The following is a 16,454-nucleotide window of genomic DNA, read 5'->3' on the forward strand; positions in this document are numbered from 1 at the left end:
GATGGTGGTGGCAGCTTGGCTGTTTTTCACTTAGCTCTGTAACAGCAGGTCAGCCTTAGGCACCTTAACACCTTCAAAAAGCACCCCTCTAGGTCCCAGTTTCCAGAGACACCTCAATTATATCAAGGTCTTATCACCTTGTGGAAGGTATGCGAGCCCTTTCTCAAAGTTTGGAGGGGAGACTCCCCCAGCTTAGTTTTCAGCTGAGGTTTTATTTAGCTTGGTAACTTTGCATTCCTTTTGTTTCCTGGATGGAGATGGAGGAGAAGGTTGTGTCTAGGGAACCTTGGTGCCCTATTCAAACATATACATACTCTCTCTGCTTTATTGCCCCTCACTCCAGTGACCCCAGGTCAAAACCACCATCTTGCTGGAAGACTAGACTTCATGTGGAATCTATCAAAGATGGCCCTTAAAATTAGGCTGTATTTCAGAAATCTCTCTCCTAAAGAGTCTGAACTTGCATCTGAGTTTTCTGGGAGTTGTCTAATGCGTGAGATTTTGTGCCACCTGTCATTACCACTACTGTGGTGGGATGCCGATTGTGGGATACAGCCCTGAGCAATATCAGCAGAATAAACTGGAGTAGAGACTAGAAAAGCAACAAGGTAGGTGAGCAATGAAAGGAAACACACAGTACAGTCAGCAGATTAGACAAAGCCCACCTATTACGTAGGATCCTCCAGCCCTAAAGGTAAAATGTTCTGTAAAATATAGAGACCTAAAGATCTGCTGTGACAGTTTGGTGATTAAAGAACAGACCTTGATATATGGGGGTTCTGAGAGTCACTGGTGTCCCTTCTCGTTCAATGTGAGTTGCAGACAGATTTTAGCAGTTTGTTGCAGGAGGTAAAATGAAGACTGTCAAGAGACAGACAGGGACAAATATAGGTGCCAAAGGATATGGCGCTGGACCAATTTCTGCTCTCAATTACATTTCTACAGTGGCTATTAGAGCACAGAGATCTCTCAAAGGTCATTGGGGTGGTATGGGTGTAACAGGGCAGAATTTGTTTAGTTCCACTGCCAGCTTGTCAGATGCTTGATGTAATTTGATTCCCAAGTCTTTATTATACTGCTACCATGCACTTCTGCACTGCTCTTTGCTATTGCCATTCCTCTCTTATTGTGCCCAGGTTCTGTTCTGTGTTCCCTTTCCCCTAATTTTGGTGTTGTTCTGATTAGGTCTCATTGAATTTCTCACTGCAGCCTTCATTCTCTTCTCCTTGCACTATTAAAATGTCAGAATTAGGAAGGGCAATGGAGGATGCTTGTATAACCCACGGTTTAGAAGGCAGAGTTTGTGATCGGGAGCTCAACAGCTTCGGCATCATGGAGGAAAAATATCAGATATTCTCCAAGCATCTGATCCTGTAGCCCTTACTCATGTGGGTAATCCAAATGGCTTAGCTACTCATGTGCGCTAGTGCTGCTGGACTAAGCAACCAGAGCTTGATCCCTGAGAGGTTGTGAGCACCCACAACTCCCACTGTCGAAAATAGGATTTGCAGCTGCTCAGCATCCCTCAGGTGCTGTATCTGAGCTTGTGTAGCTGCTTGTTCATTGTGCTTCTCTTCTCAGAGAGCCTCATCTGATTCCCTCAAAACCAAAGACAAAACTCCCAGAGATTTTAATGGAAGCAGGAACAACCCCTGAAGTAGCAGTACTGAGTTTTGTCAGTTTATAATTGTTACCATGTCTCTTAGTACCGCAGTTTGGTGGTCCATTGCTCAGTTAATGAATCAGCATTGGTTCCCTCTCACCCACACTGCAATGGACTTGGATATCAGATCTCTAATATACACACTGATGCTAATGTTCATTTCTGAAACACTGGATATTCGGCAGAACTCAATCCATTCGTTTTCTGGTGCACACCTTTAAAAAAAAAAAAAAAAAACTTTTCCATGATGGAACTCAAGTCACTTTCCATATGGCCTTCTCTGACAGTCACCTTAATCCTTCTGACCTTTCTCAGTGTGTAGCCCAGGGGTCAGCAGCCTCTGGCATGCGGCTCACCAGGGTAAAGCACCCTGGCGGGCCGGGCCAGTTTGTTTACATGCCACGTCCGCAGGTTCAGCCGACGGTGGCTCACACTGGCCGCGGTTCGCCGCTCCAGGCCAATGGGGGCGGCAGGAAGCCACGGCCAGCACATCCCTCGGCCCACGCCACTTCCCGCTGCCTCCAATGGCCTGGAGCGGCGAACCGCGGCCAGTGGGAGCCGCGATCAGCCGAACCTGCGGACGCAGGAGGTAAACAAACTGGCCCGGCCCACCAGGGTGCTTACCCTGGCGAGCCACGTGCCAGAGGTTGCCGACCCCTGGTGTAGCCACTATGCTTTTGTGAACTTTACATCTAATAGTACTGAGGATCACATTTTTTAAAAACGCGCCTGTAGTTTTTTTATGTAGATACAAAGGCAAAATTACTTGCTTGTTGCTGCATGTCCATGGTGATAGGCTTTGGTAGGAAAATTACCAACGGGTTTCTTAGCTCTCCATCCATTTGCATAACTTGCATTATTATATAGGGAGATTAACTACAAGAGCCAATACTCTTGCCACTTTTCTTAGAATACAGGGTGGACTTTTGAAGCCAGAGAGATAGTTAGAAGTGACCCACCTCCACAATCCTTTGAATGCAGTGGACCAGATTAATTAACAACTGTGCCCAGCATTCACCAAAAGTTGTCTGACACCTGCTTTCCCCCCCCTCACTTTTGTCTGTCTAATTTCTATGGTTGCCATTTCAGAGTCGTCCCCCCCCCCCCCCCCCGTCACCAGTATGGAGGGCTGCATTTAATCCCCCATTCGTTTGAAGCCTGATCCAAAGACCACCAAAGACTTTACAAGACTTGCATTGACTTCAATGGGTTTTGGTGTCAAGGAACAGCCATACAATACAAGCACTGAACCTTTACTTTGGTAACCAGTTCCTTTATCAAGGAAACCTGCCACCATTTTTAAGATGGTGGCTATAAAAAAAAAAAAAGGCGCAGCAGCTGTTTAAAAGGATGACATTCTTAGAGACTTGCAGGACACACAGCATCTAAGTGTGCACCTGTCATATCATCCTCCCCACCTCACCCACAATGCTCTCCTTGGAAGGAAATCCTGTTTTTGGCACTCACCGTGAAAAAATGTCTCTGCCTCCATCTAGGCCCTTTACACAGAGAGTCAGTCACAAGAAAACATCTAGGTGTGATTTAAATTGAGATTACAATTCAGTGGCCTGGAAGGAGTGGGCGAGCAAGTACCAAGTTGATTGGATAGATAAGTGAAAGAGCACCTTCTGCTATGCAGTGGAGAAAGGCTGCACCAAGTTTGACTGAACAGGAGTATGGATAAAAAGTCAGAAATAATAATGCTGTGTACGTCCATCTAAGGACTTTGCAATGCTTTACAAAACATTAATCCTTACAATAACCCTATAGGTACCGTACAGACATACAGGTATTATGCCTTGAAGTATAATTCCCCATTTTACAGGTGAAGAAACCAAGGCATAGAGAAGCTAATCTATGTGTCCAAGATCACACTGGTAATCTGTGACAGAGCCTGAGCACCCCATATCTAGTCACAAGCTTTCACCAGTAGGTGATGTTTCCCTTTCCTAGAGCAAAATGAATCCACAGAAAGTTTTATAAAACACAAACAGAAGGGTATTTTTGTAGCAAAATCAAAGAATTATTAAAAAACAGTGACTATAACTGAGGGATATGGATGGTCATGCTTTCTGGAATGAGACTGCAGATGGGCTGCAATGTCACTGTGGCCCTCAATGTAAAGCGAGTCAGAAGCAGCAATTTTTAAATTTAAACACAGATTCTCTCCTGGTACTGGGTCTGTAGTAGAACCTGACACCCTGGAGCTTTATTTTTGGTTTGTTGTTGGACCCTCTGATGCAATTAACATGTTTAATGACAGGGTTTTTGTTTTGTTTTCTTTCGGGGGAGGAAGAGGAGAGGTTTTGAGAAGGTTCAAATAGCGGCATCTTATCTCCAAAGCATATCTGCCCCCATACACTCTTTATAGATTTAAACCCCACATCTCCACCATTGCCCAAGTTGTTTCAGGGAGCTGCCATATACTTCCTATTGGCAGCATTATCTGTGCTCATATACCTTGTTTTAGAAGTACATGGATGTCATCCAGATGATTATTTCCTGGAGACCTTCTAATGACTGAATTGCACCACTATCCTGATATTGATATATGGATAATGTACCTATCTATGCTGAATATGGGACAAGATAGAGAAGTGTGTGGGTCCACTGCTCAATGGAGAAGATGAGCCAGTAACGGAAGATGATAGGAAGGCAGAGCTACTCAATGCCTACTTTGCTTCAGTCTTCTCACAAAAAAATAACACGTGGCTGGACGACTAGCGAAGTTACCACAGACAATAAAGGGGAATAGATGCAGATCGGGATAAGTAAAGAACATATCAGAGATCTTCTGACCAATCTGAATGCTACTCACTCGAGGGTACTGAACGAATTAGCTGAAGAAATGTCAGCCACTGGCAATAATATTTGACAACTCATGGATAACAGGAGAGGTTCGGGAAGACTGGAAAAGGGCTAAAATAGTGCCCATCTTTAAAATGGGGGGAAAGGAGGAGCAGGGGAACTATAGACCAGTCACCCTGACCTCAATACCTGGGAAGCTACTAGAGCAATGTATAAAACATTCAATTTGTGAATACCTGGTGGATGAAGGGTAATTGCTAGCAGCCACCACAGATTTACCAGGCAGGCCCCCAGGACTCCCACGCCTATCCAACCCCCCCCGTGCCCCGCCCCCCCCCGACAGCCCTCCCCAGAACCTCTGCCCCATCCAACCACCCCCTGCTCCCTGACTGCCCCCCCGGGACCCTCTATCCCTTATCCAACCCCCCCCCCCCGCTCCCCACTCCCTTACCATGCCGCTCAGAGCACCAGGACTGGCAGCCACAGTGGTGGGGCTGGCTCTGGCCACGCCGTCCGGCAGGAGCTCGCAGCCCCGCCACCCAGAGCACTGGCGGCACGGTGAGCGGAGGCTGCAGGGGAGGGGGGACAGCAGGGGAGGGGCCATGGGATAGCCTCCCCGGCTGCGAGCTCAAGGGCTGGGCAGGACGGTCCCACAGGCCGGATGTGGCCCGCAGGCCGTAGTTTGCCTACCTCTGCTCTAGGACTTTGGTGTATCCAGAACTTCATTGACACGATGCTTACCAGTTACATGGCAGTTTGCTAAAAGAATTTCACTGGCTTCTGGTAATATGGGGTCAACTTTAAGACACACAGAGCTGTAAATGAACTTCCCCACCCCCCATCGTATTTTCTAAAAATTGTACTGCAGAGTGCCCCAAATATGGCTTCTGCTGATGGACTCAAGTCAATCCTATAACATTTGAGGCCAGATGGAACTTCCTTCCCTCAGAGTACAGTACTGCCTTTCAAGCTTCACCCGAGGTTCAATATTAAGCTCAAAGGGTATTTCTTCAGCACAACCTTTTACAGCCTATTTTGATTTTCTCTTTGACAAAGCCCCCTTAAGATATTCACCAGAAGAACTTGAAGTGTGAGTGGGCTTGCCCTCCTGTACTCCATCACATTACAATCGCTGGGTGAAATCCTGACTCCCCTGAACCCCCCCCCACTGAAGACAGCGTTTCAGTGAAGCCAGAATTTCACAAGAATCTTGTAAGCAGTGGTTTCTAAGGGTTTTCGATAGCGTGCATATCTAACGATGAAGGTGTGCAATATAAACCTTGGTTGTTCATTTTACTTTAAAAAAAAAAAAAAAAAAAAAAAAACTTCAGTAGAGTGATATTTACAAGGTAAATATGTTTTCCTCAGCACTGCAATCTGAGTTTACAGTGGTGAACAATGCTTTCTCGGTGTGAGTGAAATGTATTGGGAAATACAGAGCCAAATTCTGGTCTCAGTTCCAACAATGAACATCTGGACCTATGCCAGAGATTTACACTAGTGCAACAGAGCAGAATTTGGGCTAAAGATTTTAACTACCATGAGCATTTGAGTCTAAAGCAAGTGGTGGCCATTTTGCTTCAAAATGACTTCATATGACACTAACTGTATAATAGCCTCTTGTAAAACTGTTTAAACATTTTTCAATCAGAAGGAAAATGTTATTTAAACATTTGTTTTTCCAACACTGAAATTATTTTTAAGGATTGTCCAGCCAGTATTAAAAGCAATAGAAAGTTATAAAATAGTTAGGATTTCTAAACAGTCACATCTGCTACTCTGCTAGACACCACCATATTAGTTAAATTAAATTCAGAAAATTTGGACGAGCTCTATTTTTAGTTTTTTGGGGGAAGGGGGGGCCGCAACCATAGATGAATTTTTCATAAAATGTTAAAATACAAAAAACCTCTAACTTAACCTGCCCCTTCATCTTATCAAAAATGAGGAAATTATTAAATAAAGATCTAATCATTTCTTATTTGTTAAATTCTGGGACAAGTAGAATTGTATATAGATAAGAACACTCAATAGCTACAAATTAAACAAGTAAAAGGTACTGGACCAGATCCTTAGCTGGGTACATTGGCATCACTCCAATGAAGCCAATGGAGCAATGCCAGTTTACGCCAACTGAGGATATGGCTCATCAAGCTATTACAAATTTGCGTCTAATCTTGCAGAATTCAGTCAGGCAAAATGTGCCCTGATATCAATAGGAGTGATGCTTAAGTATGCAGGTTAGTCTTGTTTTCACGTTACCACTTTCAATACTTAACTGTGCCTAGGTAGAAGTTAATCCTATTTAATGGAAAAAATTAGACCTTCACAATACATGTTCTTTTAATATTCACTTCTGAGCTATATCCCTCTCTCTCTCTCTCTCTCTCTCATCCTCAGAGAAGCTCCAAATATATGTGAAATATCATGTATAGAATATGTGTAATGTTGCCACAGCGCTATGGGCCAGATCCTCAAGTGATGTAAAATAGCATCGCTTCATCAGATGGCATGACAGTTTATATCACCCGAGATTCTTGCCCCGATACTTTTGTTTTAAAGAATTGAAGTTGCTGAGTTTGCTGTTGAATTTAAATGGTAATGGATTGGGCCCCTATGTTCACAGCCTAACTCTGCAATATAATCTGCCATTTTCTGAAATATTACCATTTGTTTTTTCTTTAAATGCACTGCAAAAAGTGTTTTCAAATAAACCCTATGATAACAAAATGGCAATATTACCAACAGCTCAGCAAATAGAACCGTGACTTGAATAAAACACAGATGTAACACTGATTTTTGGAAACACATCATGTAACTCAGAGAAGTTACTGATTCATATAATATAAAGTAAATTCAGGTGGTCACTTTATTTTCTCCATCGCTGTTTTAGCATATGTAAAGCTGTATGGCGGAGCTCGTGTTCTGCCTCTTTTTCCCCCCCCCCCCCACAATTTATGCTGATTACAGGTTTATAAATCTTAAAGATTCATGTATTTTTTTAAGTTCTGTTTAAAATGCTGATTTTTACTTGTTTGCTTTTCATCTAGCTCTAGAGTACATGGATTATAAATATGTATCGTTTACCATTTATACTTGCTTTTCATCATGATTTTGAATACTTTAAAGTGAGCCTAAGTACTATACAAGAGCTACATATTCTTATATTTTTCCATTTTGCCCCATCCCCAATTTAATTTTATCCCTAAAAAACAAAGAAGTTTTATTACTAAAATTAAATCGCTAAATTGGTTTTAATGATGCGGACACCCATTACAAATTTCATAAATTAAACCAAATTCAAAAATACCTCATCACAAAATGTACATTGTTCACCTTGACAATCATCAGATTTTATGACAATACTTCATAGCATATAACATTTTGTAAGAATAATGCAGTCTTAGTAATAACAGACTCCACCACAGTACTCTTCTACCACAGTACTCTTCTATTCAACTTTTGCTGACAAGTGGAGAAATACAAACCATAAAAAGCCGATCTAAATTCTAGGCTGATGTAAATTCTACTGTTCATACCTTCTATAGAGACTAACAAAGAACTTGGTTCTTCTGTATTGCTACTGTCACCCTGTAGTCACAATTTAACAGTTGTTCTTTTCCACTCCTTTTATAGATGAAATAATTGGACATTTAATGATTAACAAAACAACACTCTGCAAAACATTAAAATTAAAAAAAAAAAAATCTTACAGGCATTTACCCGATCCTATATTCTTCCTTCCCTCCCCCCATAGATCCTCTGTTTTGTTTTTTAAAAACACACACACACACACACACACACACCCTTCCTCCCCACAATTTTCAGTAAATTCATAGTAACTATATAGAACATTGTATGAATTTTTATTCAATTTAAGCTAAAATCCTGCAAGCATAAATGATTCTTCATGTTATTTTAAGCACAGTTAAATCTGGGGACATCAGTCCTATCTTTACATTTAGAATTTTTAAAAAGTCTAATAGAGACAAAGATTATCACAGTTGTGTCCTCTAGATAGTGGTGTGCCTGTGAAAATACTGTAAAATGTATAAGGATCAAGTAGTGCTTGCATCTTCCTAAAAAAAAAGTATTTGAGCTGCTTCTTTTTTCTGTTGAGGATGTTTAATAAATGACGCAAACTTCTAAGTACAGCATCTCATTAAACTAAGATTTAGAGCGGTCAACATTTAATTTCAATACAGCTGTATGTTTCATATAATTATATAGTAACAATAACAGCAATAATACTGGAGCCTTCAAAAGCCATATTTCAAAATAGCAACATTTGTGTTGTCTCCTGTTACCATTTGAAAGCCATTATGAAACTATTTATATCTCATTTTTAATCTTTAAAAAAGGGGCGAGAGAAAGAAGAAGGTACACATGGATTTCACCCAGCCCAAAGTTTTAATAGTGATTTCAACATGAATTGTTTGAAAGAATTTGTGATTCTCTGACTAGCCACGCTATGATACAAGAGTCAGACTCCCTAGTAATGCACAAAATCCCAACATACAGCATGGCAACTGAAAGATACATTCATTAACTTTGGTTTTGTGTCTTTAAAAGGTCAAGTGGAATGCTGACTGGTAGACAATCACTTTGCTTCAGACTTTTTTATTAGACAAAAGGCTTACAGTTGAATACTGCATTGTGCCCCACCCAGCTGACTGAGAATTGTAATGTTCTTTACTTCATTGTATTGTAATGTTACAATTTTCTAATTAAATACACTGCATACAGTACAGTATGTGTATGTTCTGTGAACATATTCCCACAAAAATCTCGACAACCAAATCATGCATGAACAGAAAAACCCAAGAATGAAACAACGAAGGGACAGATTATTATTGACTTTTTCTGCAATGATGACAAACTATTCCCCACCCACCCCACAACTAGGAAACCAATTCTTAACAAATGTGAGATTTTTAAACAACCACTCAGAGAAGTCAGGCTTTAAAAAAAAAAAAAGTGGCTGAAGCATGTTATCTGATGATAGCAAACAAAACAAAAATCTACCTTATTAAAATAAAAAAGTGATTCATTATGTGAAGATTATTTTCCCTCTATTCATGCTATATATGGGGGAGAGCATTCATTCTTGTAATAGTGTGTAAATAAATCAGAAGGTAGTTAGCTTTGTATTCAAAAATAATAACCAGGATTTCACAAATCAGAAATAAGAAATAGATTTTAAAAAACCCAAGTCAATGATAAATCAACTTAAGTCATTACTATATACTATAACGTTAGTCCTTTTAAATTCTTCACCTAGTCAATTTTTTGTTTATTTGTTTCTCAATGGTTGCAAGTCATAATAAAATTATTCACACAAACAGAGAAATCTTCATATTACAAAGAATATTTAAAACATACTCTGTCAAGAAACGGTAAATATTTTCTATGCTGACGAAGAAATTTCTCTCATAAGTATGAGTACCCTAAAGTGGGTTTTTCCTCCTCCAGAGGTCTTTACTATCTACATTTGGTTAAGCTAAAATAAATTGCCTAGTGATCAGCATACTTCTTAAAATGAAAGATTGGCTTACAGCAGCAGACAGCAAAAAAAAAAAAAATGTTTACAGAAGTCAAAATGAAGTGGCATTTAGTTCATCCGACTAAACAGAAAGCAGTCAGGAGGGCAAAGGTTTTCTAATGAAGGCCTGATTTCTCCCAGGCTTAAGCTTTATTGAGTTTGTCACTATCCAGGGGGAAACACCTAGACTATATGTGTGTACTCTTATGCAGTATCCAGGGTTCTCAGAAAACAAAAATATGGTCCTCTCCTCCATAAGGAGAATATTTGTACTGTTAAAGACAGCAGACATTGCCCACACTTGAAGATATTGGAATAGGCATTGGAAAGTCCAAGGCACAGATGATTAATTCCATTAATCAACCATTAGCTAGTCTTCATGAAAGTGCAGCAGACTTTCCCCAGCTCTCAATAAGTATTTAATGATAAGGTGCTGTGGAGTGTTTAATTATTTTTACCAAAGTACATTATGTTAAGTAGTATTATCAAATGAAAACTAAACTCTCAAAATAAGTGAACAATTTACATTTTGTGATGCATTAGTCCTGCTGCGTTTGTTTTTTTCACGTACTCAACTGTCAAAATTCAGTACGTCATTAGTGAGGTTCTACAGTACCTATTTTCAGACATTTCTACGTACCAGTAAAGGCCATCACATCTCCAAAGATTAACAAGTATACATTTCAGTTAAATGGTTGTTGGTGAAATAAGGATTTGGATCCCTGGGGAAATGATTTGTCAGTTAAATTTTTAAAAAGCTGATTCACTAATTCAAGCTGGCAGAGACTTTGGGGTATAGCCGATAATGCTTTACAGCTTGTCACAGCTAAAGATATATGCAATATGCTATATTTCGGGAGTTTTTGATGCAATCAACTGGTCTATTTAGATAAATCATTACACCTACTGAAATCCACAGAAATTAAATACTTCACTTACATGCTGCACTGACTTGAATACAGGAAGCAGTAGTAATGTCAGCCGTATTGAAGAAGTTCAAGATGCAGGTATTTGTAAAGATAGTTATTTATTGGTTTTGCTAGATTCATGCATAAAAATAGAGCTTCTTTTATTTTTACCACTGGTGCTCTCATGTTAACATAGAGCATATAAGACAAAGAGGAGTTAGCTGTCAGAAGTCAAAAACAATTTAGGTATTTTAACCTTTTAAATAATAATTGTGATTTAGGGACATGTTGAAAATAATTAGAATAGCATATTAATGAAGAACAGAGCAGTATTATTTATGACTAGCCCCTTGAAAAAGCGGAAATTCTCCCTCCACCCCACCGCCCTTCACCTTTAAGTAGTAATACTTCTGCCTGGTTGGTATGGATGACAGTGCATCCAAGGTGATATTTGAATCAAGGTCTTTTTTTTAGTTAACATAGAAAAAGGAACTTTTAAAAGGTTGATATTTAATGTTTTGTATGAATACTTTTCCATGCCACTGCTTTTGTGAATTATTTCTGCTGAGTAGTGTTGTATTTTAATTCCTATGGTAAGAAGGGAACTAACTATAGAAACAAGCCCTTTTTCTTCTTGCTTGAAAGAGATCAACAAATGTAACTACTATTTTTACATCTTTCAGGCTATGGCAACTTAATTTCATATTCCTGCATAACCATTTGCAGTACTGTATAAGCTGCTCAGCAAAAATGTTTTCTGTAGTTTCCTTGTGAAACACAAACAAACTGAACAAGCCATAACTAAAGTTTAGTTATTGCAGAATGACTACAAGACGAAAGTCAAGCTCCCCTTTCACTATCAAGGTTTTTCTGCATCATGAAAATTTAGTGCAAAAGCTTTATATTGATAATCCCCTTGTGGGCTAAACTGAGATTTACTGTATCAGTGTTAAAAACTGATTGTTTATTCAGCTTGTACAGTCATCTAGCAGTAGGTGGGTGTTCTGGAATGCTCACACACACAACACTGTGCACATATTTACTGAGATAACTTGAGGTGGTGCTGTTCTGGAACATTCTCACACAGCAATTACTGTGCAAATAAGCAGACCCCAGAACATACACATTCCAACCACCACAACTCCTACAAAAAATATAGGCTTGGAAATAAGCCTCTCCTTCAAAGAAACTGACAGTTATGCAGCATTCCACAAATCTCAGCACAAAAACAGTCTGAAAGGTGGTTTTGCTTAATTTTTTATAATGAGAAGTTGCTAGAATTGGGTGATCATATAAATGTGGCTGAATTTTGTATTCTAGAAAAATCTCAAAATCATTCCATCTGTAGTTATATTTCGGACGGTGGAGTATTCCCCCCCCCCCCTTGAATTATATTTTAAGACAGTGTGCACTCCACAAGGAGTATACCCAGTGTCCAGGGGACATAATTTTACTATTGCAGATATAGACCACGAGTTAAGGCTTTATACAATCTCTAGTCACTATGTTTAGATGCATAAGGAACCCATACACCACATAATGGTGAAGGAAAGAAGCGCTTTTTGAGGAGTGCTATTATACTAACATTACTTTAAATTAATGATGATAATAAATACTGGCCTGTTGTGTTTTGCTTTCTTAACATGGTTTCCAGAGGAACGTTTCAGGAACGTTAAAGATTGAGGGCTCTGGTTAAAGTCAGACATTAATGCAGGTTGTCTCTCCCCACCTCCCTCTCACCCCCGCCTAGCTCTGCCAATGCACCTCAATCTCACACAGCAATTATCCACACAGTATTACAGTAATGGGCCCTTCTCAAGTTCTGAGCAGAGACTCCCAATCATGCAAAACTGTGTGATGTCTGAGCTAGATAGGGTGACCAGATGTCCCAATTTAATAGGGACAGTCCCAATATTTGGGGCTTTTTCTTATATAGGCTCCTATTGCCCCCCATCCTCTGTCCTGATTTTTCACACTTGCTGTCTGGTCATCCTAGAGCTAGACAGGAGACTAGTAAGGAGTAGGCTGAGTCAAATTTACTTGACTTGTAGGGGACCAGACAGCAAGTGTGAAAAATCAGGACAGGGGATAATAGGAGCCTATATAAGAAAAAGACCCCAAAATTAGGACTGTCCCGATTTTATAGGGACATCTGGTCACCCTATTGACTTGTGACTTAATCAAAATTTTAATCAGGGGTTTCTAGAGGTACAGAGCTGGTACACATAACCCACTCCACCACAAAGACAGCCTCTCCCCAAAATGAACTACAAACAACAGTTTTTACAGTTTTAAAGTCAATACTGAAAATGCCACAGATTCTGCTTTAGCACTAAGACAATCACAGATCTGTGTCTCTCCTATTATTCATCAATACCTGAATTTCTAAAATACCAAACATGCTTTTTCCACCAAATAACCCTTACATGGCTAAAACTTTAATTTTAAAAATATGACAAATGTAATCATACATACACTCATTCCTTTCAAAAATAACCTCCAGATCAGTGTCCGATCCCTGAAGGTCACTTTAAGAAAGTGTTTAGTTATCATTTAAATAAAACATGACAAAAGCCTGTAAGCTTCTTCACACTGCACCACTGGACACATTTCATTTTGCTTTGTTTTTGTTTTTCCACTAAGATTTACAACATTAAGTTGGGGACTGAATATGTTACAAACTGTCCTATTTTTGTGGCTTTTAGCGCATTTTAGTTTCCAGGAAAATGGAATTAATGGTTCATATCCCATGTGCCAGCCCCAGCTTCTATGGTGAGCTTTAACCAGGGTCCACACTCGGTGTATCATTTGAAATTAAATTAACATCTTCTTGATGACAGACAAAATACATTTGTTTGCTTAGAGGCAAACATGGGTGTCTAGCTATAGGACACATTCCTTCAGTGTAGTTATCTGGTCCTGAGAAATCCAAATGTGTTTTTCCTACAGGTATCAGTGCCTCGACATCTGCTGGCAAAAGTCAACCACCCTGGCTACGCCCATCTTCATTTCAGAGTCAGCAAACGTTCAGTCGAGACAGGGCAGCCACATAAGAAAAATGTTAACGAGAGAGTCAGTGGCTGACACACCCATTTTACTAATCTGTGTTTTTGCTTAATTTTAAAGATCTTTTCAACCAGGATAATGAATGAAATAATTAAATCAATCCATAATAGGCTACATGAGTAGTTTCACAAAAATTACATAACATATCCTGATATGAAGTGGTGTGAGCAGTATGTTGAGTTAGTAGCCTTTAGTGCCTTCACTCACAATACAGTTTCTTTACATCTCATTTCTTCCTCTATTGATAACTCCCATGTCTTTTTCTTTGCAGACTGCATTTTAACAATTTGACATATACTTCTGTGGCATCTGACAAATCAAATTGACCATCACCAGGCTCATTATATGACAATACTTTCTGTTTCCTAGGATTGCTTTCTCCATTGGTTTTACAGATATGTATAACAAAAGCATATATTCTTTTCATTCTTGCAAGATGAAAAAGAGCTAAAGCTTAAGAAACACACACACACACACACAAAGAAGAAAGCCAAAAATACAATACATGTACTTACAAAGCAGCACCAATAGAGCTCACCAGAAAGATATAATTAGATTTGTATTTACATGTTAATATGTATGGTCTCATATAAAGAAGATTTTTCTAAAGTAGTGTAAAACTTTCTCCCAATTATTTTTTTTACCTTCACATACCTAAATGCCTCCTTCCAATACATTCTGCAAAGAGGTGAACTGATAAAGAGAAACCTCTCCTCCCCCCCCCCCCCCCATTAACTAATGACTCTGTAGCATGCTAGAAAATTATGACGCCAGGTGCACGACGCTGGAGTGCCGCTGGAGGCTGATGCTAAAGTGCATTGTTAGCCCACCCCTGCCCCACCTCCAAGAGAGGAAAATCACCATCCCCTTCCCGCTATCCCTTCGAATCGCACACACCAACACATCCATCACCATCAAACTGCCTGGTGCTATACAGGCATCTAGGAAACAAGCCACCTGATCCGCAGCTAACAAGCGTGGCGCCGGTGACTTCCCTGGCTGCTCATGGAAAAAAAGCAGGGCTCAAACTTACAACAGCAATGGCAGCAGCCGCCTCTAGCCGTTGCAATCTCAGGGAGATCGTTGAGGCTTTGCGATAACGCGTTTCTCTGCAGCCCTGCGGCGTACCCGCCCCAGCATGACTATAAGGACTCACTCACCTGTAGCAAGGCAGTGGGACTGCATCGGCTGGCTGGCAGGCAGGCAGGCAGGCATCCTCCTCTGGCGGCGGCAGCTGTGAGGCTGGCAGGCAGCGCAGACGAGGCACACAGGGGAGGGGGCGGTGGTGTCATATACCAGACACTATCATTCCCCCCCACCTTACTGATGGGGGCGGTGCGCGCAGCGATCAGGTGATAGCGCAGCGCTCTACCCTGCAGAGCCGGGTGATTCCTGTCGGGCATGCAGGAGAGGAGGACCCCCACCCTCCGCGTTCGGATTTGGAACTCCCAAGTCATTAGCATTCGAGAACGCGCGGCTGGGCGGGCGGAGGCACGTGACTCCGCCCGCGGCTGGCTGGCTCTCAGGCCCGTGTGAATTCCAGCTCCTGCATTCTCAGCCCTCCCACCTTCCCGGAGCAGCGGCCGGGGAAAGCCCCGGGCTAGTCTCAGTGTGATATTGTGCGTCACCCCCGTCGCGCGCACACACAGAGCCAGAGAGATACAAAGAGAGAGACACAGGCCCAGCTTCTCCCCTGCCTGAGAGGGCTGCTACGGGGCACGTGGTGGCTGGCGCAAAGCCGTCCTGAGCATGGGGGCATCTTCGCGTAACAGGGCACCGGCCCCACGCTGCCAGTGTGGAGGGCGGGGCTGGAGAACTGTGGGTGGTCAAGACTTTTCTGCACCCAGCTATTCCAGGCTGCCCCGATAGCCCTGGGACCATTGGCAGCTGGTTTAAATCCCTCCCGGGGCGCTCTAATTCACACCCGGGGACCCGGCCCATCGTAAAACTGGTCCATGATCAGGACGGGCTAAAGGTGGCCGAAAGCCACCCTTTTACACAATCCTCCCACCTCCCAGTTGTGCCCTGCACTCCTTGGTCGCGCAGCCAAGAGAATCCATCTCAAAGAGAGATAAGGAGAGACACACGACATTTTGCAAATATTTCCCACCCCACCGTGGGTTCATCGACACGAGTGCTCTCTGCCTTGAGCGTACTGCAGAGGGATACTGGAGTTTTAAGCATCCTATTCTGAGTAAGGTTAGGCGATCATCTAGACAAAGGCTTCTAAACTGACCCAGTATTGGAATTTATAGAGATTTTTTTTTTAAATCCCTGTATTGTAGACAAGGTTATACAGAAAGAGAGATAGGGACCAACACCCAGGGAGAGGGAGAGACGTGCGTTAGCTGGCAGTACACAGTGTTTTGTATCTCTTTCAAGCGGCTAGGATGGTAAATCGAGCGAGGAAATGTTAACAAATAGGCAAAATTATGACTAAACATACTCAACGCGAGACAGTCCTGAT

The 16,454-nt window shown here is 41.4% G+C and overlaps 1 long non-coding RNA gene across 1 annotated transcript in view; it reads right to left on the reverse strand.

Annotated features, from left to right (window-relative positions):
• LOC135981364 (uncharacterized) overlaps positions 1-15,526 on the reverse strand; it is a 96,984-nt gene extending 81,458 nt beyond the window's left edge. Inside the window, exon 1 of the long non-coding RNA XR_010598351.1 lies at positions 15,148-15,526. This is a non-coding gene — a long non-coding RNA (uncharacterized LOC135981364). The remainder of the gene's footprint in view (positions 1-15,147) is intronic.
• Between the last annotated feature and the right edge of the window lie 928 nt (positions 15,527-16,454).

Source organism: Chrysemys picta, chromosome 2, assembly GCF_011386835.1.
Source record: "Chrysemys picta bellii isolate R12L10 chromosome 2, ASM1138683v2, whole genome shotgun sequence".
Lineage (NCBI taxonomy): Eukaryota > Metazoa > Chordata > Testudines > Emydidae > Chrysemys > Chrysemys picta.